Raw genomic sequence first — 12,855 nt, forward strand, 5'->3', positions numbered from 1 at the left:
GTCAATTTGGTAGAAGCTTTTGGTGGGTAAATGCCAATCATGCCAGAATTTTGATTACTTTTAAGATAGTTTGAGGCATGCAAGTCAACACTAAAAGTTTAACAGCCACTCACCGTGTTGGGCATACATATGTTGAAATAGTAATTTTTACTGATTTGTGTAAATTTTAAGAAAATTTGAAAATACATTTAAGTCGTTTTCAAGACACGAGTTCAACTAAAAAAAAGTTATATTTTTAAAATACCAAGATTGAAGCATGGGTTCTTATTTCAGAACATTTTACATTTTAAAACTTTTTGGTACATGAAATGATTTAAAACTTATTTATATAAACAATTAGAAAATTGATATCGAAATTGGTCTTAAAGTTAGTAGTCATATATGTCAATAAGAATGCTTGTGGGTGATTTTGTGAGAAATGTTGATGATGCTGCTTCTTATATATTAGGATATCTAAGAATTTAGATAGCTAGCCTGCATAATTATTATGAGAAGTTTACTTTCTGAATCTACAAAATACTATTTTTGTCTAGATTTACGCACAAAGTAAATTTTCCTTATTATATATATTGTTATTCGAGATGAACTCGGTGGATATCGAGTTGAAGAGAATGATCTCTTTGTTGAATGCTCGTTGAACTTTGATAATAAATGTTGAGTGGTGAGTTATTCTTCAACGCTTAATGATTATATTTAAGAACTTAAAAATATTTAAATAATTAAATAAATTAAAAAAAATATTGAGTAAATATTTCCTAAAAAATAAAATTATATTTATAATCTTTGGAATATGATAAAATATCTAATTAAATAACAACAAATTAATTCGTTAGATATAAAATCAATTTCGACAATACTAAAAGTTAATTTTTAAAGATGTTTAAGGTATTTGGATCAACATGTTATTAATACCACTATCTCAAGTGAATATTCAATATGTATTTTGTTGATGAGTGAGAAAAACTCGCTTATATCATGAAGTTATTTTTAATGTTTTTTTTTTGTTTTAACTCTCGCTAAGTGTGTTATTCGCGTTTTTTTTCCTAGAAGATGCAACGTAGTTAATGAATTACCAACGATTTTGAATAATCCCTGGAGATCAATTTTTTTTGACAGTTTTGTATTGTTATTAGTAGACTACATATATTATATGACATGATATATATATATATATATATATATATATATATATATATATATATAAATATAAAGCTAAATAATATATCAAAATTATCGTGGTTTTTTAAGGAGATCAATTACTTTATTCAAATAGGGAGTTTGTGAATTGAGGGAATTTTATTTCACTATTCAAACAAACACATTTTACAACACTAAGGAATTCAAGTGAAGCAAATGAATTGTCTAGATTTTAAAATACATTATTGAAATTCACAAATAGATTTTTTTTTTTTAAAGAATTTAGTTGCCTTTTATCGCGACATTACACAAATGTATTGTGACAATGTATATTCAAGCCAATAATTTATTATTTTCTTTAGAATGATCATGGATTCATTCAAAGTATTCTACCATTCAATGGTTGATGGAATTGACTTCAAATTTGAAATATCACAATTTCTCTTTAGCATAATAAGTCAAGTTGTTTTGAACTAGTTACGTCATTTGTAAAATTTGTTTAAGTGTATGTTCTAATAGAATTGTTATACATCAAACTGAGATTTTCTAATATATTTTTTTTGTAACATGAACTTAATTAATGTTTCCTATCCTATTGATATTTGATATTCCATGTCATTTGAATTAGTAACTCTACCAAACCCTGAGTTTGATCCTATTTTTTGCTAGTCCTGGATTATTGAGGAGCATCATCATCATGGAAATATTGTAGTAGACAAAAATTAAGCATTTCAATTGCTAAACAAAGGAGTCAAAATTTAGATGTATCACAATTCAAAAGATAGATGTATATATAGAGGTTATAAAACACATAACAAACTCTGACAACAAATAGAATAATAATAGTCAAACAAACTATAGTATATTTGAAATCAATTCCTACCTTAGAGATCTAGAGAACAATTTTTTTTACCTATCATTATATGGCTTCCAATCATTCTTTGTCATAGTAACAAAATGGGCAACAAAAGTTATTTTAAAAATAAACTATAGTACTTGCAATGTTAAAACACTAGAATGGTTCTTAATCTTGATCATTTGTTTCATCATTAGGAACACTTCCTTGATCAGATGCCTAATATATAAAAAAATATTCATAATTAGTAGCATTTCAATTATAATACAAAATATATATTGATTTAATCAAGATTTAAATATTGTCGGTAATGCATGAAACATAGCAAAATCACGAGGCAATTCTCCTTGATAGTTTTGCACCAAAAAAAGTCATTATTGCCTTCATTTCATTAACTTGAGATGTTAATGAAGAAACCTAGTTTAGAACACAAACTTCATTTCATTAACATATTTAATAAGAATTAAAATAAGTAAGTTCTAAATATAAATTTTAAGCATAAAAAATATATGGATACACAATTAAACAAGTAAAAAATATATGATAAAGTAAAAGTAAAAACTTATAAACCTAATTTTGTAAATGTGTATAGGAAGGCAAACTTGAAGATGTTCCACTATATATACGAATGAGCATTGCAGCCAAACACTTTAGATGGGCAAGGACGCAAACCTAACACGTCCACAATGTTTTCGGCTTCAGAAAACATAAGCTAAGGAATCAGTATTTGATATGAATGGTGATGAGGTTAATTCATATGCTTGAATTTTTTCCTAGAAACAACACAAGAAGAAACTAATTAAAATTACATTAAGTGTGGTTGACAATTATATAATTTATTATAATTGAACTTATACAAATTTCCCTCGCTTCATCACTCACAAATACTCCATTAGCATGTTTATGTGTAGCTATCCATACATCTCCTCTACTAACCTTGTGGCCATACTCTTTTTCCTATTAAAAGGAAGAAAAATTACATGACACAATGTAAGAGAGATTAAAACATAAATTTGACATGAACATATGTAAAGATGTCACCATTTCATCTCTTAGATCCACCTGTGTGAGCAATGATTTGCTTTGTCCAATTCTCTTTATTTTTTAGGGCATTTTCCTAATCATCAACATATAAAAATCAATAAGTCTGAATGTAAATGCCTAAAAAATGTTTCAAATATACCTTTGTTTTTTAATTTAGACGATAATTCACAAAAGAAGCCAAATAATATTTATTTATTCCTTTTGGAGCCATAACAATCAATTCATCTCTTGTACGTGTTTCATCATTCCTTTCTTCCCACGATTCTTGTCGGTGGTCTCTCCATTTTGTGTTAAGTTATTTAAGGACATAATTTATATGAACATCAGAACGAACATGAAATTTAGCCTTCAAAACAATCAATAATTAAAATTAACAATAATTATAGTATATTTAAATTATAAATTAAATTATAGTATAATTTTGGATATGATTACCTAAATAGTGTGTTTAAGTATATCTTCTTTATAAACTTTAGGAACCTTCCTCCACCTAGAATAAATAATAGGAAATGCATTATAGTTTCTTGCAATACTACCTAAGAACTTATTCAATAATGTTCCACCATCTGCAATTGGTTGGCCCTCATTATTCCATTGCACAACAATCCTTTCATTTAGAGGTAGAGGCCAAACATCATTGGTTCTTAGTTGTTTTGTGTTTCTCTTTCCTTCATCATATGTGAAATATTAAAAACATTTGTCTTAAGGGATATATGACTAAACCAAAAAGATAATATTGCATATATAACTATATAATATTGTATGCTTTTAAAAAATTAATAGTGGCTTTGTACAAATTTCATTTTTGAACTTGATATATAGTGGCTTACGAATGATATCAACAAGCCATGCTCTTTTGTAGGCTGCAGGCCTTTGTTGATGTGTTTGCAACTCAGTTTCCTCATTTTCTTCCTCTTCATTTTCTAAATATACATCTGATGTATCGGATATTGTTGGTCAAAGTACATGTACAAATTGATTTGGTGGTTGAAAATTATATTGAGGTTGATTACTTTTTATGACAACTGTGTTGTCAAAAGTAATAATTTGTCCCTAAGAACGAATCTCGATCCCACAAAAAATAATTGAATTATCAAGTACAATATTCGCTAAATATAAAACAGAACAATAAAAAGTTGGTTTGAAAATTGTTATAATGACAAAAATTAACAAGAAAACAAATCAAAGAGTAATTTCTTCAATTGGAAAAATAGGGATTAAGTTTCATCTTTATCACTCTCATGTATTTTGATTAGCATGTTAATATTAAGTTCTTTGATTCAAATTGATGCCTGTAGAAAATTCATTTATATCAATTTCTCGCATATAAAATTCTTAAGAATGTTTCCTAAATATAAATTTCTCGCATATTTATAAAAAACAACTTAGAATCACACTCAGACGTTAATAGGAATTAACATTTCAAGTTTATTTCTATTACTCAAATTCGTTAAATATTGTTATTTAGGTCAGAACCCTGAAAATACCTTTTAGTCAGATTTAAGATTCTAGATCAAAAGTTAGAAACAAAACAAAAATTTCAATAATCAATCAAGAACAAAATATTATATCATATTTAAATATCACCTCAATACATAAGAGTTCAAACAGATTACTCCCAATCCCTAAGTGTAGAATTTGAACTCAGGACCAAGTACAGAGTATCAACCTAACCACCACTGGGACAATGATAATTCTTGAAATATAAGGATTGTAGTATTGTCTTATTTTCTTACAAACAAAAAAAGACCTTTGTAATTTATACACTATTGGAACTCAGATTAGGGGGACGAATATTTTTTATAATTTTAGAGAGTGTTTCTCTGCTAGGGTTTTTCCCTGTATCTTGCGATCTTATCAAGAATCCACTAATTCTTGTGGCGATCATCCTTAGGCTTATCAAACTTTGTTTGTGGCGCCTTCCTTTATCCAGGTTTTTATTGTTACTGTTTTGAATTTAATTTATTCCGTTCCGTAACCCTAAATTCCCAATTTTATTGTCATGTCTATTTGGATTCATATCAGTTGGCATTCAGAGCAAAAGTTTGAGTCATAATATAATTGTGCATCTTGAAAATTTTTTTTCCCCTCATTACTGTTCACGACACTGTTCACGGTATTGTTCACGTCACTGTTCACGGTACTGTTCATTTTTTTTATTTTGTTATTTTTTTTAAAAAAAGCAGAAACAGAAAGAAAAAAAAGAAGAAATAGAAAAAAAGAAAAGAAGAGAAAAAAAAAAGGAAGAAGAAGAAGAAAACAGAAATACAAAAAAAAAAACAAGAGGAAAACAGAAAAACAAAAATAGTTCTTATTCAGTGCATACTTGGTGTTTGTTAAAAGGTCTAAAAGTGTCCTGTCTACATATTTTATTTTCTCTATATATTGTTTTTGCTTGCTGTTTTTTTTTTTAATTGTCTTGCTTGTTTTTTGATAGTGAAATTGTTCTTCACTATTTTGTTCTTTACTATTATTTTTAATTGATTCTGATTGCTACTTTTGAAAGTGATTCTGCATTGATTGCTTGATTCAAGTAAGAACCTTAAGTAGAGAAAGAGTGGTAAAAGGCAGTGTGATCATTAGAAAAAAAGCCTTATTGTGTGAAACACGAGTGTTGAGTGTAAACACGTGAGAAAGTGGTGTGAGGCCCAAACTTATTGTTATATGTAATCTGTTTACTTGAGCATGGCAGGGGAACCGTCAGATAGTGGACTGTCTCAACTACAGATGCAAGCCTTAACACAACACTTGGAAAGGATAATGAAACAACAAAGTGATGGACTCCATGAGAGGTTGGATCAAATGGAGCAAGCACAACAAGTAAATCCAGAAAATAGAGGAGGAGATAGGAGGAGGAGAAGAGAAAATGATGGAGAACAAAGAACACTGAGAATTGATGGAATAAAATTAAATATTCCCACATTCAATGGGAAAAGTGATCCTGATGCTTACTTGGAGTGGGAAGTTAAAGTGGAGCATGTGTTTGCTTGCAATGAGTACAATGAGGAGCAGAAGATGAAGTTGGCAGCAGCTGAATTTTCAGCTTATGCTTTAACTTGGTGGAATAAATACCAAAGGGACAGAACTAGATATGAAGAACCCATGGTAGAATCTTGGACAGAAATGAAAAGGATTATGAGGAAGAGATATATTCCAGCAAGCTACAATAGGGAGTTGCAACTCAAACTCCAGAGAATGACTCAAGGAAATAAAAGTGTGGAAGAGTACTTTAAAGAGATGGAGGTGACCATGCTTAGAGTTGGAAAGAATGAAGAAAATGAAGCAATCATGGCAAGATTTTTGAATGGATTGAATTGTGATATTAGGGATGTTGTGAAGCTGCAAGAGTATATTGACATGAAAGAGTTGTTGCACAAGGCTAACCAAGTAGAACAACAACTCAAGAGGAAGGGAATCATGAGGAGTTCTAACAATAATAAAAATTTCAATTGGAAGGATAAGGCGATGAAGGATAAAGGAGTTCCCTCAAGTTCAGTCACATCTTCAAGTGGGAAGTCACCTCATAGATATAGTAACTCACCACCTAAAAGGAAAACAAGTGAGGTAAAATGTTTCAAATGCTTGGGAAGAGGTCATTATGCTTCAGAATGTCCAACAAAAAAGAATATGATCAGTTTAGCAAAGACACAAATAGCCAGTGAACCTTCAAGTGAAGAAGAGAAGGAAGAGGTAGAGGTGGAGTTGGATACATTGGAGGATGATTTGTTGATGATTCGAAGGCTTATGGGAAGCAAAATGCAAGCTTTGGACCAAACCCAAAGGGAAAATATTTTCCATACTAGATGTTCCATTCAAGGGAAAATATGTTCACTCATAGTTGATGGAGGAAGTTGCACCAATGTAGCTAGCTCACGACTAGTTACCAAATTGAATTTGGAGACAAAACCGCACCCAAGGCCATACAAGCTTCAATGGCTTAGTGAAGATGGAGAGATGACAGTGAGTAAACAAGTGGAGGTGAACCTATCCATAGGACAATATAATGACAATGTCTTGTGTGATGTGGTTCCAATGGAGACAACTCACATTTTGTTAGGGAGGCCGTGACAGTTTGACACCAAGGCTATTCATGATGGTTTCACCAATAAAATCTCTTTCATGCAGAATAATAAGAAGATCATTCTCAAACCCTTATCTCCTAGAGAGGTGTGTGAGGATAAAATCAAATTGAGAGAAAAGAGAGTCCAAGAGAAAAGAGAGATGAGTGAAACACCTAAACAGAGCAAGAGTGAAACACTTACAAAGAGAGAAACACATGAGAGAAAAATGAGTGGATTATTGAAAGTGAATGAAGTGAAGAAGTTGCTACTTTCTAGCAAACCTCTTTATTTACCTTATTGCAAAGACAACACTTTGGTTGCTGACCATTCTAACCAAATTAATTTTCTTCCTAGTGTTGATTCTGTTTTGCAGGAAATCCAAACTCAAGTTGAAGAATTGATGAACAAAGGATGGGTACAAGAGACCATGAGCCCATGTGTTGTTCCAGTAATTTTGGTGCCTAAAAATGATGGTTATTGGAAGATGTGCACAGATTGCAGAGCACTCAATAACATTACCATTACGTATAAACACCATATTCCCAGGTTAGATGATTTAATGGATGAATTGTATGGTGGTTGTATATTTTCAAAAATTGACTTAAGAAGTGGTTGCCATCAAATTAGGATTAGGAATGAGAATGAATGGAAAACTGTCTTTACATCAAAATATGGATTGTATGACTGGCGTGTGTTGCTATTTGGGCTAACAAATGCCTCAAGCACTTTTATGAGATTAATGAACCATGTTTTGAGAGAATTTTTGGGCAAATTTGATGTGGTGTATTTTGATGACATCTTGATCTATAGCACTAGTTTGGAATTACATGAGGAACATTTGTGTGCTGTTTTGAATGTTCTTAGAAAAGAAAAGTTGTATGCTAATCTTGATAAATGCAAATTTTGTACTGAACAAATTGCGTTCTTGTGTTTTGTGGTAAGTACCAAAGGAGTTTATGTAGATTATGAAAAGTGATGGCTATCCAAGAATTATGTTTACATCATGTTGAGTTTGCTTACAATATGGTTGTTGACAGCACATTGAATTGTGATCCATTTGAAATTTTGTATGGATTAAATCCTTTAACTCCAATATATTTGTTAACTATGCCTAACATTTCTGTTTTATTGCCAGGTGATGAAGAGGGAGGGAATGATGCGGACATCCAAGCCCAAGGGCCACGCACAACAAGATTGAAATATTATTATTTTATTTGGAGTTAGGATTTGAACTCAGGACCAAGTACAAAGTATCAACCTAACCACTGGGACAATGATCATTCTTGAAATATAAGGATTGTAGTATTGTCTTATTTTCTTACAAACAAGAAAAGACCTTTGTAATTTATACACTATTGGAACTCAGATTATGGGGACGAATATTTTTTATAATTTTAGAGAGTGTTTCTCTGCTAGGGTTTTTTCCTGTATCTTGCGATCTTATCAAGAATCCATTAATTCTTGTGGCGATCATCCTTAGGCTTATCAAACTTTGTTTGTGGCGCCTTCCTTTATCCAGGTTTTTATTGTTACTGTTTTGAATTTATTCCGTTCCATAACCCTAAATTCCCAATTTTATTGTCATGTCTATTTGGATTCATATCACTTATCCCTCTCCCCAACTTAGAATCTTGTTTGTCCTCAAGTAAAGTAAATGAATTTAAATATCAAACAACTTAATTCACTAAACAACAAATCAAGTTAGAAACTTATGATGCTTCCAAATTCAAATATAGAAAAATATAAACACAATCAACTTCCAAGATCAAATCAAAACAAATAAATGACAATTCATCAAGGATTTTCTTCTCATATGCTCACAGGTAAGTGTTTCTCTCTACTTTCACTGAATCATAACAAATTACAGTTGCTTTTCTTTTCATCTTCAAATTACAAACATATTAGAAACATGAATTTTGAGGTCTTTTCTAGGATTGTAATGAGGTTGGGCTTCCAAAACATATTGGTTTTTTCAGATAACAAAATGCACATCTTAAAGAAGAAGAACATACCTACAATCCAATTATAACAATATGTGTTATCTAATCACCATTTTCTTTTGACTTCACACTTTTCCTCATTTTCTTTATATTTTTTCTTACATGATTTTCAACATGAATTTTTTTTTTTTTTTCAATAATTAATAGGAATAGATTCTTCCTATTTTCAACTTTTTGAGCTTTCAAAATTTAAAACCAACCATTCTCTTTTCTATATTTATTGCATTATGTTCTCCTTCCTTAAACATGTCAAAGGATAGGAAAATATATCATTAAAGGTTTAGGGTGCAATAATTCCAAAAAAAAATTCTTGGCTCAAGGGGATATATATAAAAAAAATTGAATTATAATAAGATCAAGGTTGGCTATTTGACCCAGGGTTCCTAATTAACACAATGCCTCAATCATCTTCATGTTCTTTTATGTTCTTTTATGATGTAACAAAAATAAAAATTAAGCAACACAATTTTCATTTCATCAGTAAAACTCTCAAACCTGTTTAAGGTTCACACACTCACTTGGTTTAATTGACCTCATTCCTTTTTGTTTTTTCATTCTCCGTCCTAACTAATCATCTTGTTAAATTTTCATGTATTACAATTTCAAATACATTTGAATAGGGATTCAATCATATTTTCTTTTTTAACCCGTGTCCAATTCATCTCACTATTTAATATTTAAAAACAAATTCTTTTTTTCCACAATTCAAAATTAATATTCTAGTTTTTTTATTCTAGAAAACAAACAAATTAAAACTGAAATTTATTCAAGAAAAATAATTCGAGACATAAAACTAACAAAACAACAAATTTAGTCAAACTACAAAATAAGCAAAGAAAAAAAACTAAGCAAATAAACAAAATAATCGAAAAATAAAAATGCAAAACATAAACAGAAAAATAAAACAAAATTCAAATAACTAAAAAGAAAAGAAAATTAGAAAGATAAAACCATATATTTTCTCAATCAACACTTCATAAGAAGTCATCCAGCTTTTTGTTAAAATCTTCATCTATACCTTTCAGTCAGATTTAAGATTCTAGATCAAGAGTTAGAAATAAAACAACAATACCAATAATCAATCAAGAACATAATATTATATCATATTTAAATATCACCTCAATACATAAGAGCTCAAACATATTACTCCCAATCCCTAAGGGTAGAATTAGCCACACATCTTCTAACACCTTTTATTCTCCCAATTGGGTTACAATTCACTCAATGGTGTTTTCCTCTCAATCTGACACACTAGGGTTGAGCCTCAAGCCCCCTATTTAACCTAATTTTCTAGGGTTAAGTGGATTCTTGCGTCGCGCTAATGGGCTTGTTGATTAAAACATAAAATGACCCAATGTTTCTAGCACTCTCTCGCTGAAGCGAGATATAGTTCGCTTGAGCGAGATGCTCTAATGCTGATTTGGACTTTCTGTGCTTTTGTGCGTTCTAGGGCCTTCCAACTTTCTCCTTTTAGCTCATATTATTCCTCTTTAGCTCAGTCATCACCATTCTTCCCTAAAAACCTGAAATTAAAACCAAATTTGGGAATACAATGTTCTTATTCAAATAAAGATCATAAAATATGTAAAAAGGTATAAATTCATAAATTAGAGATTATTTTATATATATTTTAGCAATAAATACTCATAAGTGCCTATGTTTTCATATGAAATATTACTTAAATTAGGCACTTATCATAGGTGTAATTGGGGTTTGAGACATGACAATTAACTGGAACTAGCAAGATTCCTTAATAAGAAACAAAATAAGTTGGACAAATATTTCATCGTAGTCCAGTTGTAGCTAGATGATTCATATCTCTTAACCTAAAAAATAACCTAAAAAGTATGGTACCCAAATACAAGTTATCTAATGAGAATCATGTGGTACACTATCAAGAATGCCTCAAATGAATTAATTGACACAATTCATAATTCTTACAGTAATGCCCTTTCTAATGCTCCTTCTCACTTAGAGAATAAAAGCATGTGTCACACTAAAACCTATTTCTACACTTTAATATTTTGGATTCAAGTTGGTTTTTATTAGTGTTTTAAGATTAAGAAGCAGATACAAGATCGATGGAACTACAAATTAAAATTTAATATGTAACATGATCTTGATGGTGTTTTTTGCAAGCTCCATAATCAACAATGTTGTAATTGTGTTTTCCCAAAAATATGTGATGCAATAGTGTTTCTTTAGTTTTAATAACACTAATTGCAACAATATATTCTCTCATTTCTCGCATTAAAGTTTTGCAAAGTAATTCCTCAAGATCATGGGCGCAGTAAAATCAATCAAACCTTGAAAGATGCATACATCAATATGTAAACATAAACATGCTTGTACACATTTCATTACAAAAAAAGTCAGGAAAAATAAGAGCAACAACAATGGTTGTACCTTGTACTTAGCAACCACTTCATTGACCTCCTTCAGATCACCTACAGTGAAAATCAACTCCACAATGAAACAAAGAAAAGAGAAATCAATCGGATAGTTCTTTTAGCAGAGACCAACCCAAGAAACACACGGTGATTTCGATTTCAAAATAAAAATATAAAAAAAAACTAAACGGAAAAAATGAAAATAGGAGAAAGTAGAGATGGACTGGTAGAGATGGAGAGCTTGTAGCAGAGAAATGGAGAGCTTTCTAGGGTTGGAGCTTGCAGAGCTTTCAAAAATGCATTAGGTCTCCTCTCTTGAAAAAAAAACAGAGATGGATATTTTTTCATAGCCTACAAAAAATGAATTAGGACTCCTCTCCTGAAAAATAAAAGGGAATAAAAGAATTTCCTGCAATTTATTAAAAAAGCTGCAGAAACTTCTAAGAAATATTTTTAACCTATGGTAAGTATGTTTTTAGTGGAGGTTATTATAACCCCTAATAAAAAAACCCTCTTAAAATTAAAGTGTATTAACACTTTATAGGCTTATTAATTGTAGTCAGCAAAGATTTTTATGATTGTGGAATTTTATTGTTAAGACAACTTTTCTTTATTCTGTATCATCTTTCAAGAAGCATTTTACAAAAGTAGCACAATATATTATGAATTCAATTTATAGAAGTAGGGAATTTGTCAGCGTAATTAAATAAATCAAAAGATAGGTTAAAAAGTAGATCTATAGAGGATATAAATGTGAACTTTTATGGTTGTGTAATTAATTAATAATAAATATAGATTATTTTTTTAACTATGCTTTTTTATGTTTGTGTAATTAATTAATAATAAATCTAAATTATTATTTTTTACTATGCTTTTTTTTACTATGCTTGAGTTTGTTTTTATTAAAGTAAGTTATCTAGGTGGATCCAACCTTGATAATTTAAGAGGTTTACATTTAGTTTTTATTAGAAAAATTTAAATGGGAAATAACCATACTTTTGATTCTTATATGAAATCGAAAGTAAACACAATGTCCTCGTTGTTACCAAGTTTATTTTCTAGCTTAACTGTTTTAAATTTTTTAAATATTGTCACGCATTTTAAACATTTTTTTAAAATGTTGTCATTCTTTTAACCAATATTGTTCTCTTATAACAAAAACAATTAAACATTAGAAAACATTTCATAGATGTTATTATACATTTAAACTTTTTATAAAACTTGTCTCATATTCTTTATGACTAGTCGATATCTATAACCAAGACCTTTCTAGAACTAAGTATATCTCGAAAAATCAAATTGAACCATCACTTAAGTTGACTAATTAAGAATAATTTATTTATATGAAATCCCTCCTTAATATTAAG

At 29.9% G+C, this 12,855-nt stretch overlaps 2 pseudogenes; one reads left to right on the forward strand and one right to left on the reverse strand.

The window, feature by feature from the left end:
* Positions 1–2,280: 2,280 nt before the first annotated feature.
* On the reverse strand, positions 2,281–5,188 carry LOC150024737 (uncharacterized; annotated as a pseudogene).
* A 534-nt stretch (positions 5,189–5,722) lies between these two features.
* LOC150024738 (uncharacterized) lies at positions 5,723–8,074 on the forward strand (annotated as a pseudogene).
* Positions 8,075–12,855: the final 4,781 nt, after the last annotated feature.

Source organism: Phaseolus vulgaris, chromosome 10, assembly GCF_051622355.1.
Source record: "Phaseolus vulgaris cultivar YP4 chromosome 10, ASM5162235v1, whole genome shotgun sequence".
NCBI classification, from domain to species: domain Eukaryota; kingdom Viridiplantae; phylum Streptophyta; class Magnoliopsida; order Fabales; family Fabaceae; genus Phaseolus; species Phaseolus vulgaris.